The sequence below is a fragment of the Apium graveolens genome, chromosome 8 (genome assembly GCF_009905375.1).
Source record: "Apium graveolens cultivar Ventura chromosome 8, ASM990537v1, whole genome shotgun sequence".
In the NCBI taxonomy this organism is placed as follows: Eukaryota; Viridiplantae; Streptophyta; class Magnoliopsida; order Apiales; family Apiaceae; genus Apium; species Apium graveolens.
The window spans coordinates 13,703,312-13,725,861 of NC_133654.1; the positions used below are offsets into that span (position 1 = coordinate 13,703,312).

Consider the following 22,550-nt stretch of genomic DNA (forward strand, 5'->3'; position numbering starts at 1 on the left):
GTCAGAAGTACCAAGAGATTCAAACGGTATGTCCAGCTTTCGCTTCCAGGGAGAAGCGTTCAGATATTGTAATTGCTCGTTGCCATCTTCCTCATCGCTGTCAAAATCCCCCACTAAGGCCTTTTCCAATGCATCAGACATTAGCATGCGATCGAGTTCCGAAGTAACTGCAGAATCAATCACATCCACTTTTAAGCACTCCTCATCTTCTGTAGGGAATTTCATTGCCTTGAATACGTTGAAGGTCACATCCTGATCTTGTACTCGCATAGTAAGTTCACCTTTTTGCACATCTATCAAGGTACAGCCAGTAGCCAAGAAAGGCCTTCCCAAGATTATGGAAATCTTCTTATCTTCCTCAAAATCCAGAATAACAAAATCTGCAGGAAAGAAGAGCTTATCCACCTTGACGAGCACATCCTCCACTATGCCCCTTGGGTAAGTAATGGAACGATCAGCCAATTGTAGCGACATGTATATGGGTTTTGGATCAGGAAGATCCAGCTTTTTAAAGATCGACAACGGCATCAGATTAATGCTTGCTCCCAAATCACAAAGGCACTTGTCAAAAGTCAGATTGCCAATGGTGCAAGGTATTGTGAAGCTTCCTGGATCTTTCAGTTTTGGTGGTAACTTTTGCTGTAGAACAGCGCTGCATTCTTCCGTGAGAGCAACGGTTTCAAGGTCATCCAGTTTCACCTTCCTTGAAAGAATAGTCTTCATAAACTTCGCATAACTAGGCATTTGCTCCAGAGCCTCAGCGAAAGGTATATTGATGTGAAGTTTCTTGAACACCTCCAGAAACTTCCCGAACTGTCTATCCAGCTTTTGTTGCTGCAATTTCTTAGGAAAAGGTGGTGGAGGATAGAGCTGTTTCTCCCCTATATTAGCCTCAGGCAGAGTGTATTCAACAGTAGTCTTCCTTGGCTCCGCCGCTTTCTCCTTTTGCTTAGATTCTTCATATCTAATTTCAGCTTCTCCTTCTTTTGCCTTTTCAGCATCAGCAACTTTTCCAGACCTTAAGGTAATAGCCTTGACTTGCTCTTTAGCTTCCTTCCTGCCTGGTACTTCCGTGTCGCTGGGAAGGGTGCCAGGTTGACGATTGAGCACTGCATTGGCTAATTGACCGATTTGATTTTCCAAGGTCTTGATAGAAACCGCCTGACTCTTGCATAACAGCTTAAGTTCCTCAAAATCAGCACTAGTAGGTGCAGCTGTACTTCCCTGTTGAGGATATGATTGCCTTGTAGCATACTGCTGTGGTTGCTGGAATCCAGGTGGGTTAAACTGTTTACTCACTCCTTGCTGATATGGTGGCTGAATAGCATTCTGATTATTTCCTCAGCTGAAATTTGGATGATTTCTATTGTTAGGATGATAGGTTACTGGCACAGGCTGCTATTGTCGCTGATAGTTATTCACATACTGAACAGATTCGTTGACAAGAAAACACTGATCCGTAGCATGAGAACCTGCACAAAGCTCACAAACCATAGCTATTTGATTAACTCCATATGTAGCCAGAGAATCAACCTTCATTGATATCGCTTGGAGCTGGGCTGCAATAGCGGTGGCTGCATCAACTTCCAGAATACCTGCTACCTTGCCTGACGTCATCCTCTGAGTTGGGTTTTGATGCTCATTTGCAGCCATCGTCTCTATAAGATTATACGCCTCAGTATAGCTTTTAGCCCATAAGGCGCCTCCAGCTGCTGCATCGAGCATGGGCCGAGATTGGGCCCCCAAACCATTATAGAAACCAGTGATCACCATCCAATCTGGCATTCCATGATGTGGACATTTTCTCAACATTTCCTTGTAGCATTCCCAAGCCTCGCACATAGATTCTGTAGGTTGCTGCGCAAACTGAGTAAGAGCACTCCTCATAGCAGCAGTCTTTGCCATCGGATAAAACTTCACCAGAAACTTTTGCGCAAGATCTTGCCACGTAGTGACGGACCCAGCTGGTTCAGAATGTAACCAGTCTTTAGCCTTGTCCCTCAGTGAGAATGGGAAAAGCCTCAACTTGATAGCCTCATCAGTCACGCCATTGTACTTAAAAGTGCTGTAGATCTCGACAAAATTCCTTATGTGCATGTTGGGGTCTTCAGTTGCCGCTCCTCCAAAAGAAACAGAATTCTGCACCATCTGAATAGTGCCCGGCTTGATTTCAAAGGTGTTAGCTTGAATAGCCGGATGAAGGATGCTTGACTGAATGTCATCAATTTTAGGCCGAGAAAAATCCATAAGAGCTGGATCAGCTTGAACAATACGATCTCCCATGTTTACTGGTTCTTTCCGCTCAGTTCCTGAATCCGAATCCTCAAAATCTAACTTCTCCGGAATATCAAGAACTCCGTCTGTCTCCTCAGCTGTATCTAAAGTCCTCTTGCGAGCACGAGAACGAGTTTGCATAAACGCTTGCTAAAGTACCTGAAACATAACCGAAAACAATAATTAACTACTACGTCCTAATCACTGAGTCCTAATGACCAATGATGGTAAGTACATAAACTAAACAAATACGCCGAGTCCCCGGCAGCGGCGCCAAAAACTTGTTAGAGCGAAAACACGCGCTAATATTCACGCAAGTATACGCGTTCGCAAGTAATATAGAATACTTTCTAGTTTGTTCCCACAGAGACTCAGACTAAATTATTGTCTAATTAAACTCACTCACCAATGTATGATTACTTCTCAATGTTAAGACACTAACACTTAAAATTTTTGATTAAATATTAACTACAATTAACTACTTAATTAATCACTTAACTAACACTTCAATTTATCAACAATAAAACACTCATGAGATCACAACTTCATTATTACTTCCTTCAATAGCCATTGTTATTACCTTTAGCATGTGACAGTGATGATGTTAATCGAATAACACGAAACTGATAAAAGCCAACTTTCATTATACTAATACCATTCTACCAAGCATCCACAATTAAGATAGAAGTTGAATAGTCATCAATTATGTTGAGTTCCTATATGTCTACAGAAATTGACAACACAACGATTTAAGCACAAGTTATTCCTTTTGATTACATAGGGCAAATAAAACTGTTAGAGTTACCCACTAATCATGCACAACGTACATGAACCTATGCTAGCATGGCAAGTTCTAAATCTCAAGATCCACCGTCGCTTCACAAGAGATTAACACCCTATCTTATATGTTCGCGACGCACATAAGACGACTACGCACAACCAATACTAGATATCATACAATCATCACACACTAAAGTATTAAACAATTAACTAAAGAATTCCATAATAAATCCATCGCAACCCCATGATCACGATTAGCCCATAATAGCACTTATCGTCATCATGGGTTCATATGAAATCATGATAAACAAACACAAGAAAATAATAACTAAACTAATTATATTAAAACAGAGTACGTCACAAGAGTAAATAAGTTCAAAGCAAGAAAACTAGCATCCAACGTTACAACGAAACAAGAATCACAAGAAGATATGCTTCCTCTTCGTTGCGGTGTGCTAATTCGGTCTTCTTCCTTATCTCCTTCGCTCCTTGCGTAAAAACACGATCTTCTTCAATCCCCCCTTGTGAAAACGTCTCAAATCTACTTATATAATAGTCCCATAAAACTCAGATTACATAGAAGTGGAAACCAAACAGAAGTAGAAGTCCTGAAATAATATATTTTTTCCCCGACCTTGCGCGGCCGCTCAGCATAGCTGAGCGGGCGCTCAGCTTGCTGCGCGGCCGCTCAGCAATGCTGAGCGGGCGCTCAGACCTTTACTGGAAAAAATCTGATTTTGCTCTGTTTCTTCGCCGTAATCTGCCCGATTCTTTCCTTTCGCAATGGTGAACACATGCCAAGGCTTATTCTTGATTACTCCCCCGAAATGCAACTAATACCCTGAAATGCATAAACACTAGAAAAATGCATCAAATACACAAAATACTTGATTTCAAGACACCAATTTAAGCCATTTTAAGACGTTCTAAGTGGTATAAAATGCCACTTATCAGATACTCCAATATACTTATATCTTTTCTGGATACTACTTGAACTACCACCATTCAAGGTATCATCAGTTTCAAAAGTTCATCACATAGATGAGACTACAAGAAAAGGCTTGAATAGATTCAATCTTTGAAATATCATTATAAATAATAAAGTTACGAGATACTTCCATAAGTCCCGATATATATATACACCTATATATATACATTTCATACACTCCTTGAAAACCTCTGTTATGAAAATTTTAAACAGAGTTGCAATATCCAATGAATTTGGAAAGGAGAAAACCTTGGCATAAACCTGATATCTTGCTGATCAGGCAAAGATACCAATAATTAACCTTTTCTACTAGTAGATGGATGAATCCCCCACCGGTCATCACCCTGGTCTCATTAGGACTTTATGCTGGACCGCCACCCGACCTCTTACGCGTTGATGGGCTGCCACCCAGCCACTTACACTTTGATAGACCGTACCCCGGCCTATCGCTTATGTCGACTCAATTAAATGGACTTACTTCCCGAACATTGGGTAAGTAATCAATTCATTTATCAAAACAGCAACCTTGTTGCGAATATAAAATACATCACAGAGCCAGATCCCTCAGGTTTTGAGCGAGTATTTAAATCCCCTTCGAAAGGAGGATCTTAAATATAAAAAAAATGAGTTTTGGGATCCGCCCTAACTTTTAAAAATCATTTTGAAGATTCAAAACATTTTTAAGAATGTTTGGAGTAATGTTGATTTAATAAAATAAATCAGTCCCAATATATTAGAAAATATATGAATATTATTATTTAAATAATATTCCCATAAAGAATAATCTTTATAAAAATAATTGAAGTAGAAGTTTTAAAACTCATACTTGAAATGAATATTAAATAACCAAAGATATACTTATACGAAAGTACTATCTTTATTTGAATAATCGAAAATAAGTTTGATTATCGAAACATTATTCTTTAATAAAATAAAGAATATTATTTAGTAAATAAGCGGAGTCATAAGTCCTCGAATGAATATTCAAAATAATATTCATTAAATAGAATAAATAGAGTCATAAGTCCTCGAATAAATATTCAAGATAATATTCATTAAATAAAATAAAGTTATCGAATAAACCTTATTCGATTAATAGTTTTGAAAACTATATCTGTATATATATATATATATATATAAATATATATATATATATATATATATTATACTCGGGAACATCGACTCCCGGTTTAGAAAATGTTCAGCTTTGGGTCCCCTATACTAAGGGTATACGCAAATACTGCTTATCTCTAGCATAGGTATTATGCAACTTATAAGCATTTGAATCAATAATTAGATATCAAGATTATGAAACAGGCATGCATATATACCATATCAGCATGCTCCAATATATTGCAAGATTTTGCTAATAACAATCATGCATCTATCACAAGATAATGCATATACATATATACATCACAACAACAGTATAACGGGTTGAAAACTTTCCTGAGCGACTGGGGATGTTAAAAGGCCTGGGACGAGTCTGGTAACCTATAAACAACATATAAGTTGGAATTAAACCAAAGTCGCTTAAGAATCTAGACTTTAACCAATTAGACTATAACGCTCGCTTTTGCGCTTAATGATTCACTTAAGTCGCTCGAGTACCCTCGGCTCCATCATTTTTAATAAATTAACCATTAAGAATTTTAAGGCAATTCTTTCGCGAGTCCCCTACCAACTGCCTAACCCACTTTATATAATTGTTTCATACTCCAATTAGTCATTTAAGGGCCTTAACCAAGGTTTCAAAGTAATGCGAGGGGTAATGGTTTGGTCACGAAACGCTGTTACTTAAAACGATCGTTTCTCCTAAACCGTACATCGGATTCAAGCGATCCACATATCAAAACGAAGATCGTAACATGAACTATCTAATCACGGCAATGGTCAAAACCTAGCAGTGAGTTCACGGGTCCTGATTTTAAGAACAAAAGCAGTCTAAGGTAAATTGGGCATTACGATGACTATGTTTAAGCGATTACCAAATTTATACCACTCCAAATCAATCCACAATCAACCCACAATCATTACTACAACCAAACTCCATACATACTTTACTTCAACACCCCCAACATCTCAAGATTTCCAATTTATACCACTCTCAATCATGAACTAAAAGCTATACTTGAGTTCATTAACCAATAATCAAGCTTTACTACTTCAAAAACATTACAAAACCAACCCAACTCTAAATATACAATAATCATGCTTCTCATGAACTATACTACTCATAACAAGCTCTTAACATTCAATAATAAGGCTAGGTTAAGAGATTATACCTTCCTTGAAGCTTTTAATCAAAGAAAGATCCTTGGAATGCCCATGGAAACCTTGATCTATGCTTAAGCTACCTTATCCTTACAAATAAAATCAAGAATCAAAAATTTGTTCTTGAAAGTTACTATTCACCCTAAACTTTTAGGAATTTATTAACTAGGTAAACCTTGGATTCTTGGATCCAAACTTATAGCATAACTAAGTTATGAATTATGGAAGCTAAAGAAACAAACCTTATAATTTTTGAAGGTGTGTGGCTTGGGTTTTTGAAAAACTCCTCCTTGTTTTTCTTTCAAAAGCCGAGAGCAATAGATGGGGGAAGAAGAAAAATGTGTTTGTTTTGGTTGCTTTTGATTTTGGTGTTATGTTATTTGTTGGTTGATTCCCTTTTGGCTTTGATAGTTAATTAGAATTTTTTTACCATGGTAAAGAATGAATGGTTCACAATCAACCAACCAATCCCTCCTTTTTGTCATGCTTATGTCACCATTCCTATGTCATCTTTCTTACACTTGTCTTCTTCTTATTGGTGTGATGACATCATCACCCACTAACCTCTTTGATTAACCCCTAATTACTTGGATAATGACCGCTTATCTGTTATACGGTTCGCTTAACTTTCATTCTCGTTTATCATTTGAGGGATCATACCCGGGATCTCATTACTTAGGTTCCCTTAAACCTTTCTCAATATTTTATATTCCTTTTATGATCCTCTCTTATAATCCTTGAATTAAAATCCTTTTAATCATGTTACCTTATACTTAATTCTTTCTGTATCTGGTGGGTTTTCGGGAAAAATCAAAGTGTTCGAATTTGGATTCTGACGATCTTTACATACACTTATATACCATACAGAATACTAATAAAATCTCATAATATCAATAAAAGAACCCCTACATAGCGTGGCATGAAAAGTTTTCTTATTCAGCATAATCAGCAAAATCACTATTCATAAGGGTTACAAAAATGTTCAAAATTTTTGGGGTTATTACAGATGATGCTTTACTTATCCATCGAGTGAGTAGCTTATGTAACAATAAGACTGTAGCACATTTCTGCATACACCTTTGTATTGATTCTGTAGTAGATATAAGTCATGTTGACTTTAACTAGATATGCAGAATAGGTTGATTAATTGTACATAGATGATGTCTTGTAATTCTGCATAAATGAAATGAAGTCAAGTGTCAAATAGCTATCAACGGATGATTAACAGAGCTTCGACGGATAATCAAACAGCTATCAATGGATGTTCAATACAGTTGTCGACGGATGATCTACATAGTTGTTGATGGATGTTCAACATAGCTGCCGACGGATGATCATGTACTCAATGGATAAAGAATTCAAATATCAGTTGATAGTGACAACACAGTCATATGCGCCAAATGTATGCAACAGCGATGTGGGAGCCCATTTGACAGGGTTTTGAGAACAAAGAAATATTGCCATTTCTATGCTAATATGAAGATGTTGACAGATACTGGAATAGAGCAATGAAGCAGCATTGTATTAGACTCGATGAGTTTTGTCTTACTTCGTCTTGTCTTATTACGGTGTAATCTTGGTGTTATATAAACCAAGAAGTAGCAAATAGAACAACTAACTAAGACTAAGTATTTTTACACAGAGAAACATTTGTAAGCTGCATTCTTAGCATTTCTCTGTATCCTTAGTTGTTCAATATTTATAAGCAACTGTGAGTATTTTGCACACAGGGTTCTCTCGATATATAATATATATCTCTGATGGAATCATTCAAATCCACCAGAAAGTTTTTAAAGACTCTTGTTTTTAATTACTTGTGATTTGATTCATTTAAGTAACTATTCCGCATTGTGCTAATCAATTCACACTCATATATATATTTGAGTTAGAACATTTTTATTTCAAGAAAAAGTTTCAAGAATTCCATTCAACCCCCCTTCTGTAATTCTTGTCATATTGTTAAGGGACTAACAATATCCTGATGTCCAACCATCTGAACCTCAACCATCAGCACCTACCACCACTACCCAAACACCTCAAACTTCTCCACCACAACCAAAATCTACCATCAGGACATCTTTCAAACCATCAACTCAATCATCTCAACCTGAATCATCAGCACATACCATCAGATCTTCATCTTCCAGGACAAAGAGGACTAAGTCTGTTCCTTAACCTCCACAAAAGAGAAGGAAGATGATTCCCAGAGATGAATCTGATAGTGATGAAGAGGAAACAGTTGAAGCAGAGGTTCATGCATCAGAACCTGTGATAATTGAAGCTGAGAATTTTACTTCTCAGAAAGAAACAGCAGCTCAAAGTTCTGATACTTTGAAAAGAAAGAAATCTGTAAATTCTGTTGTTGCTGAAGCAACTCCTTCATTGGCAAGGAGATTGAATAAAATGAAGGCTATGAGGTATTTGGCTAAGGCTCCATCAGAAGATATTGAAGAAGCTGAGGACGGGGATCAGGAATCTCTGATCTCACAAAAATCAATTATCATCGAAGCACTTCCAGCTCAAGCCAAAGACACTGTTAATGATACAGTGGTTACCCCTCATGTCTCTCCTATTAAAGCTACAGATGATGCTAAAGAACAAACTGAAAACTCTGGGATAGATATTGAAAATTAGAATATACCAAATGTTCTTTATCTGGAAGCTCCATCTATAGAAGCTCAGCCATCTACAGTCAACTCTTCAATCTTAATTGCTGAGATACCATCTACACCAACCACACCAGCTCTGGAGATAAATTCTGATGCTCAGAATTTAAATGAAGTTGTTCTTGAATCTCCAGTAGCATCACACACTCTTGTGTTGTCAGAACATAATGAGTCTTCCTCAAGTTCTGAAGACAGTGTTTCTGTTGAGACTCCAGTTCCCATTCTGGGCAAGGAAGAATTGGTGAATAAATTTGTTGAAAAGGAAGCACCTATTCCTTGGGTGGATACTCACAGAGGTTTGGAGTGGACCACGAAGTGGAATGACACTGATTTCATTCCAAGCTCTAACATTCTGACAGAGTATGTTGCTAAAGCTGATGAGTTGCTCACAAATGCTGATTTAAAAACACAACTCAAGATCACTGCTCTATCTACCAAACATCTTCAAGGTCTACATTCTTCTACTCATGAAAAGTTTGATACACTAAAGGAACATGCTGATAAGCTAGATCTACAGCTCAAGCTTGATAAGAATAGATATATCAGACCTACTCTTGAGAAAATTGAGTCCATTGAGAAGATTCAAGAGAAGCAACAGGCCCAAATTGAAGAGGTTCTGGCTAACCAAGCTTCTCAGAAAGCTCAAATGGATGAAATCCAATCTTCAGTTGAACTTCTTCTCTCTCTCTTACTTCCTGGTGATGCCAAAAAGAGGGAGAAGGTAGTTAAGTCCAAATGCTCACCTACTCAAATACTGAAGAAAAAGGATGATAAAAGTGATGACCAGGAAAACTCTGATAAAAGCAGAGGTCAAGGAAAAGTTCAATGAAAATCTTCACAGAAAATAGTTTCTGATGTTAGAAAATCTTCCACATTGGACAAGTCAAGTTCTGATAAGCAAAGTCTAATGTCAAGTTCTGATATTCTGATTCGGTCAGGATCTAAGGACTCTCAGGAGTTTTTACAAACTCTGAAGCTAAAAGAGAAGCAGACTATTGTTTATTACAAAGATCCTAAAATCCAGACACTTGATGAGGAGATAGCTAGAAGATTATTTCTAAAACAAAATCCAGGAATGGATTTGGAAACTCTCAAGGAGGAAGAAGCTAGATTTATAGCTGAGAAGACAAATCTTAAGTCTAAAGCTTCTGATGCAAAGAAACCTCTAAGGCCTAAGGAAAAAGGCATTGTGATCAGGGAAAAGTCAAATTCTGAGACTTCAAAGTCCAAGACTAGATCACAAACTGAGATTGATCCTAAATCAAATGGAAAAGAAAAGGTTGGTGAACCTTTAAAGATTGAGAAAAAAGATAAGTTCTTCCGTTACAGTCTATCAAACTACAATGCATGATGATGATTTGATATAAGATGAAACTGTTCAAATTCTGAAGAGAAGAAAGATAATTGAAGAATCTAAAACAACCTCTGACACTGCTCAAGTTGTTCAGAATGAAGAACAGCAAGTTACAGAAGAAATAGCAAATTCTGATCAAGTTGATTTGAAAAAGATGAGAATTGCTGATAAGAAGAAGTTATTATGGAAGAAAGCTACTCCAGTTGAACCAAAATCCAATCTTATGATTAATCAACTCGCAACGTTTGGGTTGACAGCCAAGCAACCTAGAGATAGAGCTGGATTAGGTTCTGATGAAGAAAAGATACAAATAGGAGTAGACGTTACTTTAAGAGATCCTTTCATGTTGAAAGACAAACCATATGAACAAATCAAACAAAAGCACCTTGACAAAGTGCTGTATGCTCAAATTTTGATAGATGCTCATGATAAGGATAATCCAAAGGAGAAATTGATTTTATTTCTCAATGATGGACTAACTTACAGACTAGCTGATACTGATGTGCTAAAGAAGTCTGTCAGAGAACTTCAACATATTCACTACCTTCTGGAAGTAAAATCTGATGTTACAAGAAGATGGTCAGAATACATTTTGAAGGCTATAAGAGATCTACTTAGAAACTCTGATATAAAGACTTCTCAGTATATACCAATGGTTACTGAAGGTAATGGAAGAGAAATTCCTATGCTGAAAAACTCTGCTAAGGTGGAAGTTATTTTGAAAGGAAGATGCTTATGTTATAATGAAAACTCTTCACATCCTAGAGTTATCAGACTTGGTGATGGACTTGAAAGAAAATCAATTCAAGCTCTCAGAACAGCCATTTATCAAATTGGTGATAGTAAAGATGAAGAACTGATGCAGGTCAAAGCACAGTTAGTTGAAGTTCAGAGAAAAGCTGAAGATAAGTTGGTAAAAGATTATGTTAAGAATCATTATGGATTCAGATTGATCCATTGATATTGGTAAAGCTACAAGGACTGTAAGTTAAAGTTAATAGTCTTATTAAACTCTTATTGCATTTGAACTTAAATGTTTTTGACATCATCAAATCTATTAACTTAAATATTTTGCATAATTTACAAGTTGGGGAGATTGTTAGATATATTTGAGATGTCATGTCTAATGTGTTTCATGTTTAGTTTTCAGATCTTAACAAACAGGAAATATCAGTACTCACTGTAATCAGTACTTACTGTGTAATATTCCATATTTTCAGATATTATTATTATAATTATTTGGAATTTTTTATGTGATTTTATGTGAATTTTGGTGAATTATCTAATAATTGGAATTGATGTTTGGGTGTTTATATGTGACATTATTTGAATATTTGAATTTTTATATGTCCAGAATAAAATATAGATAATTGTGATATTTTTCTGGTAATTTTTGGACTATTAGATGATTTTATAATGATTTATGAATTTTTAATTATTTTCTTAATAATTACCAAAATTATTTTATAAAGCCAGGAATCGTTCAACCTCAACCGTTTTTACGTTTTTACAACTCGAAACTCTTCCGAAAACTCCTTCCTAACCTAATCTGGTAATTCCGGACATTTTCCGTATTTTGACTTTTTCAATCCGGATTACGGTTTAAACCGTGCGCGTCTCGGCGTAATATTTTCGATACGATAGTTATTTCGATAAATCAACAAAACCCGTATTCTCGAGAGACGAGATTTTTTTACATTATTTTCGTATATGGTGTTTTATGAAAAGCTCGGTTTTGATAATTATCCAATTCTGGTATTGAATTGTATCGTTTTTATAGTTATTTAGCGGCTAAGTAATCTATTTTGGATCATTTTGTAGTTACTTAGCGGCTAAGCAACTAATTTAACGATTCAGAACGATCCAATATTCCATAAATATAAATAGCCTATTTCTTATTTCATTTATTTCGTTTATTCATTTTCAACCAGTTAAAATACCATAAATACAGAGAAAATCCTAAAAAACCGATACGTTCCTGAGAATCAATCGTACAAACGAAGGCGTTATCGAACTTCGATTCGTGTGTGCAGCATATCAAAACGAAGCTCTCGAAATCTTCTTTCTGAATCAATCATCAATATCAACCCAGAAACATCAGGTAATTTTCTGTTTAATTATTTTATTTCGAATTTATTAAGGATTAAAATATGAATTTTTGTTCTTGATGTTGTTTATGTGATTTGTTGTTAGAATCGTGTAGATAATATTTTTCTGGTCATTTTGGTATGTTATATGTCAAAAACTGAGTTCAATAACATGGTTAAATTTGAGTTTAATCTTCGAATTAATAAAATTAGGGTTTTGAAGCTTTAAATGTTCTTAATTGGATTTAGGCGTTTTTGCTGTGAGAGTTATTTATTTGAATTGATTACACCATTAGATAGATCGTTGAACAAGGAATCAATTGATATTAGTTTGGAGAACAGAGGGTAAGTATTCGAGCTCGCCAGAAAATCGATGGCGGAGGCGGCATTTTTCTTTAAATCGACGTTGTGGCCATTTGGCCATGATTTGGATAGAAACGATTGTATATTTGTGTTTCTGGACACTAGACGAGCAAACCCTGTTAATTTGGTGTCATTCTGGGCCGTTTTCGGTGGCCGGAAAAAGCTCCAGGCGGCGGCTATGGCTGCCGGCCGCCGGAGTCGGTAGAAGGAGGAAGAAGATGGTGTAATTACCATTTTGCCCTCCTAGTTTCCAGAATCTTATAAATCAGTCCCTGTGGTTTTAAAAATTTACAAAAATGATATTTCTGTTTCCAAAACTTTCAAAAATTATATTTTCTTTTTATTTTATTTTCAGAAAATTGTTTTTATTATTTAAAATTCCAAAAATCATTATTCTGAAAATTTATATTAATTCAAAAATAAATCCAAATTATTTAGTTAATTAATTTTAGTTGATAATTAATTATTTAATTAGTCAATTAATTTAAATATTAATTGATTAATTAATTTAATTAGTTATTAATTAATTTTAGTTGATTTAATAATTGGATTTAATTATTTGTTTTTGATTTAAAAAAATTCCAAAAAATAGTTCGAGCTTTAAAATATTATTTTAAATTATTTTCCAGGCTCGATAATTCTTATAAAATTATTTCCGGGTGTTCGAGCCCTATTATTTAATTATTAAATGATTCGGAGGCCCGTTTTAATTCCGAAAAATGTTCAAAAATTCTTAATAAATCAACCGTTCGTCCGTTTAATATGAAACGAAAGCCTCTAGACTCAGAAAAATATTCCGCTTTCAATAAAAATACTTTTGAGACCTAAATCCTTTTGTTTCGAAAGGTCTCTTATTTTACGAATCATTCTGAGTCAATTTTTGATCGATAAATCGTATTTTTGACACGATTTTAATTTTGAACACACCGGGTCGAATGTTTTGACGAACCGAGTCATATGTGATACGAATTATGTGATATATGAGTTACGTGTTTACGTGCTATGTGAATTATGTGCATACGTGGGTCAAGAGTCCTGTGTTTGACTTTCTTCTTTATGTGTGGGCTATCGTATGGGTAGACGATAGGATTTTGACGCGCAGTTCGTCGAGTTATTATCATTTAGACGATTAAATATGTATCTTCTAATGATAGATATGAGTCTTTCAAGACGATCAGGATCAGATGAAATGGATGAAGACTAGAGTTGAATAGTATGGAATATTGGGTTGCAGCACTGCATGAGTAGCAGGCCAAAGAATTAGTAGAATAAAGACGGTGATGTTTTAAGACAGAATGTCAGAATAGATGCATCTTTGCGAGTGTGACTAACTACTAAAACCCAAAGGCAAGTATCCCTATCATCACTTATTGTTCAAGTGATATTTATTTTGAATCTCATTATACAAGTATTGTTTTTCCTATTCTCAGTTCGGAATAGATAAATGTTTTACATATCGCTGAATTAAATAATTCTGTTTATGCAAATACTCATCTGTTATTCTATGTTCAGAATAGTCAAGTGATTTTACTTACTCAATTATCGGAATTATAAATGTTTTGGATTTTTAGAAAAGTGATTTGGTTGCGAATATTCCTACCCAAGAAATGGGGGAATAAAATTATTTTGGGTGTCGAGTATTACGACCCTTTTTCAATAAAATGTTTTAAGATTGGATGGTTACTAGTTGCGTAAGAGGCCGAGGCACCGGTCCTGCGTGAGCTATTATACGGAAGTGTAATATCTTTCAAGGCTAGTTATGCCTTTTCTGGCGCCCTATCGGTACCGTACGGCTGCGGGATATGGGTAGTACCTATATTTACGGTATGGCTGCGGGATACCGGTGCTGTTTCGTGACTGATCATCAGGAACAGCATAGTGCATAATTGGTTCCAATCTAAATTATTATATTGCTTTTGATAATCTTATAAGGTATGATTTATCAAGTGTTTTGGTATTAAATAAAGGTGAAATACAGTTTCAATTCGGTTGCTGATTGATGTTGATATTTAAGTTATTGTTAAATATCAAAGGTGGTATTAATGCAGATGATTGATGTTGACTTCCAAATTTTAGCGCGGGTAGGTTGTGAGCATCAAAGTTCGTATTGATATCTAATTTGATATGACATCAAAATGAATATTAATATCAAGAGTTGAGTTTTGAATGAGTTTATGATCCACTATGTAATCATTGTTTCATGTTATTGTTATTTACGATATTTCCGTAAACACGGTTTTACGAGCTTTGTTCTCGTCAAGATTCAAACTATTGTTGAATCATTTCGCTCGAAAATATCAAAAAGAGTTTTGAATACAGTGAGAAACAATTATCCGATTCTTTAACAAATTTTCTGTTTCAGCAATTGTGATTTTAAAATATTCTACGCTATTACAGATGTCGGATTTATATGAAAAAGACCCTATATATACTATAATGAACTTGTTGAGCATTTCTTCCGCTCATACTTGCCTGTTTTTAAATTTAACCTCCAGTGAGGATTAGCTTGTTGTTTAGCTGCGTAATTCGAGGAAGCAAAAAAGAAGCTTTTGGAAGGTGGTTGGTCCAGGGTTGCGAGCTAGTGTAAGTTTTACTGTATAAAGTTGTTTATAGTATATTGTATTATATTCGTGTTATTTTATTTGGGCCTAGTATACTTCATTTTGAAGTTATACTAGTGGGTTTAGTTTTGAGTTGGAATTTGTTAAAAAGAGGTTTTAAAAGAAAGTGAAAAATTATTTATGGAATTTGGATATCTTGTTTCTAGAACTGTAACCTTAAAAGATCTTGGATTAGTTTGGGGTCATTTTTGATAAATATCTTCCGCTGGCATTTAATTATTGATTAAACAGGTTGATTTGGATTGAGGTTTCATAGTGACGACCAAATCCTCTAACCCCGGATTTGGGGGCGTTACATAATGGAAGTCAGAACTTAAGGATATCAAAACTTAGGTTATCAGAAGATAAATATCAGAAGATAGATATCAGAACTTGAGTACGAGAAGACTTACAGTTAAGGAAGGAAGCTGATTTACAGAAAAGAAGATCGAGACTAATACAAAAGAAGATATGCATGGAAAGAGTAGAGGACTGAAAGAATTGTATAAGATATCTGATTGATATATTTTAGGAGACAGAATTATATTCCATATCAATTAGACGTTATCTTGTAACTGTGTACTATATAAACACAGACATAGATTTACACTATATGTGTTATCATTAACGAGAAGATCATACATTGTAACCTAGCAGCTCTCGTGATATTTGTTCATCACTGAGAGAGAACAGTTCCATTGTAACAGAGTTTATTATATTGAATATATCTGTTTACTGTTACTTGTGTTTGAAATCGATTTGATTGTATTAAACATTATATTCAACCCCCTTCTACAATGTTGTGTGACCTAACAACTTGAAAGAGTCTGAATGATTTCATATTCTTGGTAATGATAAAATGAATTTAGTAAACCTATCTTTTTCCAACTCAAGGTTTTCCAAACGAATTCCTGATGGATTGGATTGGGACATAAGAGGCTAGTGGGACTAGTCCAGTCATAGTAAGAGGCTAGCGGGGCTAGTCTAGTTTAAGGCTAAAATTATGCCATTGGTACTTTAAAGACCGGATGGAGGTCGGTACGGGCTGATCACCTGTATTATTATTATGAAATGAAAGATAAAGTAGTCCAATCAAGGGTTCCATAATTATTTTAAAAGGAATTGAAATTTTCAACTCAGTAATTGATTCTTTGAAAATGAAAAAGGTTTATATTGCTTTGAAAAAGATTTGATTGTGATATTGTGAAGCTTACAGCTTGTGAACCCTGATTTTATTTCTGTTGATCATATAATTGATTCCCTGTGATGAAAAGATTGTCGCTTTCCATTTGAAAGATCAGTTGTGATCCTAATAATGATTTGTGATGAATGTCGGCTTTCACCCTATCTTGAGCCTTGTTCCTTGAAAGCCCAAAGTTTTCTTCATAACCCCCTTTCATAGCCTAAAAGATAGAAATCTGTCACCTAGAATTGATAAAGTAGAATGCCCTGAGATCAGTAAAGTATATTGTGGATTTTATATCGTAGAACTGCTTTTAGTTACTTGCTGAGTTTTATACTCATATGTTTTATTTTAGTCTATCCATGGCAGTTAAGCAAGAAGATGGTCAGGCTTAGGCGCACTGCTCGTAAGAGTGTACCTGGTAGTCCCTATCGTGTTGAGGGCTTCCGGTTGCCAGAGCAGGTAGTACATGTTTTGAGTGACAGGCATTTAGCCGAAGAGTTGTTAAGATACAATGGGTTATCTGTCGGTTCCAAGCCGGGATCGACTATGTACATTTGGTTTTATTTTGGGTTGTAAATTATATTCTGTGGTTGGTAGTTTTAATCTTGTCTCACACTTTATCCTGTTTGATCCTGTTAGCAGCTAATCGGGGTGTATGCTTATTTAATTCATAGATTAATAGTGTGTGGGTCCTCATTTCCTAACCCCGAGATTGAGGGTGTCACAAGTTGGTATCAGAGCTACAGGATCTAGTCCCTGAGACAAGTTAGGATTAAAAAGGGGTATTTTGGGAATATATATTTATATCGCGAGAGAGTTCGACTCATATTGAGTTGAGTTAGACTATTAGGTATAGTCTAAGGAAAGTGTATACTAGATAAAGTGGTGACTAGAGTTAGGGTGTGAGTTAGCTAGAAGCTTTATTTAACATTGTTTCTTGGTTGATGTTTTGTGTTTTCTCTCAGGATCCCAGTAGTGGTAGTGATTCCGATTCAGAGATTAGTTTGACTGGTACCCCAGTGGACCCCATTCCACCCTCTCCAGAGGAGCCTTTGTATGTCAGTTTAGATCCAGAGGAGGATCCATCTGAGAGTAGTGAGATCCCTATGCAGATTTCACCCTTGAGGCCAGATTCAGAGACCCCTGCCCCTGAGCCAGAGTCTGAGATGCCTAAGATTGTGCATGTCAGTGTTGGTGGCAAGTTAGCCCAGGATCGAGACTTTGTTTACTCCCGTATTCCTGAGTTGGGAGCTTTGGTGGATAGGCTAGCTCGAGAGACTAGGCAGAGCACTTCAGTTATGGATGATGAGTGGCGAGTCCGGATTAAGATGGTGGAACAGGTTGCTCGGAGGAGATTAGATGAGGGACCATCCACTAGTGATGCTGATGCTGAGGCCCGGAGACTGCATAAGATCATTCGCTGGATGTTGGTTGTGTTGAGAGAGATTTTGGATGATTAGATGTTAGTATTAATCAGGCGGGACTTTTGGTTGAGCCCGTAGTGGTTATTTTTCAGCGTCGATAGGCTTTAGGATACTTGGTCAGGTGTCGGGATCCCTTTTTCATTTGTTGTATCGTATCTCGGAACTTTGTAGTAGTAGTTGTTAGAAGTTAGGGGTAGATAGGGGATATTTTCCAGTTTTTCCTCTGTTTAACCCTGTAATATTATTGTACCTTATTCCTGAATTTGTGATAACCAGACTCTTATTTATGTACCCTTAGTTTATGAATCCATTATATATCTTGTTTCCTATTGTGCACCCTAAAAATCTGTATAAACTGTTTTGAATACCATGTTTTCATACAACCGAGTTTAAAACTCTGTAATATCATACCCTGTGCCATGAGAAAATAACACTGATATGAGAATTATATAGTAATAGGATTGCATTCGTAAAATTGGGTAAAGCTTAAAATCCGCAAAAGAGATTTCATAATAAATGTTGTTATATATGCCATGTTATCGTATTGCTAAATAATTGCTCAATCAGGTTTGTAAGAAATGGCCAACTCACCAGATCACCAAGAAGAAGGAATTCAAACCCAAGACCCAGAAGTGAATCCAGAAACTACCATGATGAGCAGACTTGCTCAGCTTTTGCAACAACCTGTAGCCCCTAAAGTTGGAAACTACAAACACTTTCAATCTATTCATCCCCCAGAACTCTTAGGTTTTCCAGATCTGATAAAAGCACAGTCGTGGTTAAGAGAAATGGAAAAAGCGTTTGAGTTAGTAGAAGTTAAGGATGACAAGAAAGCTCAGTATGCGAGTTATTACCTTAAGGATGAAGCGAGTTTCTGGTGGGAATCTTCGAAGGCATTGCTGGAAAGAAAGGACTTATCATGGGAGAAGTTTACTGAAATGTTTCTGGATAAATATTTTCCAATTTATATGCAAGACCAGTTGGAGATGAAGTTTTTGGACCTTAGACAATAAGATATGTCGGTAGCAGAGTATGAAGTGAAATTTTCGGAGTTGTCTAGATTCGTACTTGAGTATGTAAAGACGGAAGCAAAGAAGGCCAAAAGGTTTCAACAGGGACTTAAGCCATGGATTAGAAGTCAAGTGGCATTGTTGGAGATCAAGAATTATGCCGCCTTGGTGCAGAAGGCAATGATAGTAGAAGGAGAGCGTGAAGCTGCGAAAAGAGAAAATGAAGGAAAAGGAAGTTTGAAAGCTCGGAGCAAGAGCAAGGAAGTTCAAAGTTTAGAGGGAAATTTGGTAAGAATGGTGGAGGTCAGAACAAGTTTCAGAAGTTTAAACCCGGTAACGGAGCCCAGAAGAACCGTTTCCAGAAAGCAGGACAACCGGGAAAGGATAACAGACCTCAGATTCAAGAATGCAAGGTTTATGGGAAGAGACACCCGGGAAGATGTAATAAGTTGGACGTGACCTATTTCCAGTGTAACCAGAAAGGGCATTACTCATCAGAGTGTCCAAATGGAGCAAAGAAGCCTGACTTAGCTTGTTTCAAATATGGAAAGGTGGGCCATATGGCCAGAAACTACAAGGAGCCTGTTCAAAAGGCCAATGTTCTTAGGATTGCTGGACCACCGTCTCTCCCAGCACCGTCAGCTCAACACAGAGCTAGGACCTTTAATATGACAATGAAAGATGTTGTGCAAGATGTGGACGTGGTGGCAGGTATGCTCGTTATTAACTCAGTAGAAGTAAAAGTATTGATGGATTCTGGAGCTACTAGATCTTTTATTTCTGAAAGTGTTCTTGATAAACTAAATTGTGTTGCGTACCCTCTGGAACCTAATTTGATTATAGAGGTAGCAAATCAAGAGAAAGTTATTGTTAATAAGGTTTGTTCTGATTGTGACGTGGTTATAGAAGGTCGGCACTTTTCTGCTGACTTAATTCCTTTTAAGTTAGGAGAATTCGAGGTTATATTAGGAATGGATTGGTTGTCAAACCATGAGGCACAAATAGAGTGTAAAAGTAAGAAGGTGAAGTTAAGAACCAAGGATGGTGATGAGGTGATATTCAAAGGGAAAATACAAGAGAAGAAATTTCTAACGGCTATCGAGACGAGGAGATTATTACATCAGGATGCGAAGTTTATTTGGCTCATATTAAGGACGTGGAAAAAGAATCCGTGAGGATTGAAGATATTCCAGTAGTAAGAGATTTTCCTGATGTGTTTCCGGATGAATTGTCTGGACTACCTCCAGATAGAGAAATCGAGTTTATGATTGATTTGGCTCCTAGAACAGAACCAGTATCAAAAGCTCCCTATCGTATGGCGCCAGTCGAGATGAAGGAATTGGAAGCGCAGTTGTAAAAATTGTTGGATAAAGGAGTAATTCGCCTGAGTGTATCCCCGTGGGGTGCACCGGTATTGTTTGTAAAGAAAAAGGATGGAAGTATGAGGTTGTGCATTGATTATCGCGAATTAAATAAGTTGACGATTAAGAATAAGTACCCTCTACCGCGAATCGATGACTTGTTTGATCAGTTAAAAGGAGCTTCGTGTTTCTCCAAGATTGATTTAAGATCTGGGTATCATCAACTAAAGATTAAAGCGGAGGATATACCCAAGACAGCGTTTCAAACGAGGTATGGACACTACGAGTTTTTGGTAATGGCGTTTGGTTTGACGAACGCGCCAGCCGCATTTATGGATCTTATGAACATAGTGTTTAAGCAATATCTGGACAAGTTCATTATAGTGTTTATTGATGATATATTGATTTATTCCAAGACGGAAGAAGATCACAATGAGCATTTGAAGATTTCCTTGGAAATTTTGAAAAAAGAAAGGTTGTATGCCAAGTTTTCAAAGTGTGAATTTTGGCTAAAGGAAGTGCAATTTCTTGGTCATGTAGTTAATAAAGAGGGAATCAAAGTAGACCCAGCCAAGATAGAAGCTATAATAAATTGGGAAAGACCCAAGACTCCTACGGAAGTAAGAAGTTTTCTGGGATTAGCCGGATACTATAGAAGGTTTGTGCAAGATTGCCGTTCCATTAACTAAGTTGACAAGAAAGAACGAGAAATTTGTGTGGACTTATAAGTGCGAGGAAAGCTTTCAAGAATTAAAGAAGAGGTTGGTAACCGCCCCAATGTTGGTGTTACCTGATGAAAAAGGAGAATTTGTGATATTCAGTGATGCTTCGTATAAAGGACTTGGATGTGTGTAAATGCAACACGGAAAGGTAATAGCATATGCGTCAAGGCAACTCAAACCGCATGAAAAAAAGTATCTCACGCATGATTTGGAATTGGCAGCAATTGTGTTTGCCCTTAAGATTTGGAGACATTATTTATACGGGGAAAAGTGCGAGATTTATACAGATCATAAGAGTTTAAAGTATATTTTCACTCAGAAGGAGTTGAATATGAGACAAAGAAGATGGTTAGAATTGATCAAAGATTACGATTGTGTGATAAACTATCATCCTGGAAAGGTAAATGTGGTAGCAGATGCTTTAAGTCGCAAGGAAAGATTGAATATGTTAACATTGTCGGAGGAATTGATCAAGGATTTCGAAAGGATGGAAATAGAAGTGCGGACTCCAGAAATTGGAGGTGAAGCAATATATGCGATGTCATATCAACCTGAAATTTAGAAAAAGATCCGATGTTGTCAAGAGCAAGTAATGAATCACGAAAGGGATAAGTTATCAGGAGAAGAAATCAAAGCTCAAAAGGATGAAAGAGGAATATATCATGTTAACTCACGTATTTGGATACCAAATGTTGTGGAGCTAAAGCACGAGATTTTGCATGAAGCGCATAACTCAAGATTCTCAATCCACCCTGGAAGTACGAAAATGTGCAAGGATTTAAAAGAGAGTTATTGGTGGCCGAACATGAAAAAGGAAATTGCGGAATGGATAAGTAAATGTTATACGTGTCAAAGAGTAAAAGCGGAACATCAGAGACCAAGTGGATTGCTTCAACCACTGGACATACCATAATGGAAATGGGAACATATCGCGATGGATTTCGTGGTAGGATTACCTAAAACCAAGTCTAATCACGATGCGATTTGGGTAGTAATCGATCGATTGACGAAATTGGCACATTTTTTGCCAATCAATGAAAGGTTTTCGTTAGAAAAATTGGTTAAATTGTACTTGGACGAGATTGTGATGCGTCACGGAATTTCTGTATCTATCGTGTCTGATAGAGATCCAAGGTTTAACTCGAGATTTTGGCGACAATTTCATGATCATTTGGGCACTAAACTTAAAATGAGTACGGCATATCATGCGTAAACTGACGGACAAAGTGAAAGGACAATACAGATGATCGAGGATATGTTGTGAACTTGTGCTAAGATTTCAAAGGAAATTGGGATGATCATTTGCAATTGATTGAGTTCTCCTACAACAATAGTTATCACGCAAGCATTGGCATGACGCCTTATGAAGCATTGTATGGAAGAAAGTGTAGATCCCCTACATATTGGGACGAAGTGGGTGAGCGCAAATTAATTGGCACAGAGCTAGTTCAACAAACGAAA

The 22,550-nt window shown here is 36.4% G+C and overlaps 1 non-coding gene across 1 annotated transcript; it reads left to right on the forward strand.

Moving 5' to 3' along the window:
• The first annotated feature begins 1,783 nt into the window (after positions 1-1,783).
• LOC141681692 (small nucleolar RNA R71) lies at positions 1,784-1,890 on the forward strand. Its single transcript, XR_012559119.1, has one exon. It is a non-coding gene; the product is annotated as a small nucleolar RNA R71 (small nucleolar RNA).
• The last annotated feature ends 20,660 nt before the right edge of the window (positions 1,891-22,550 follow it).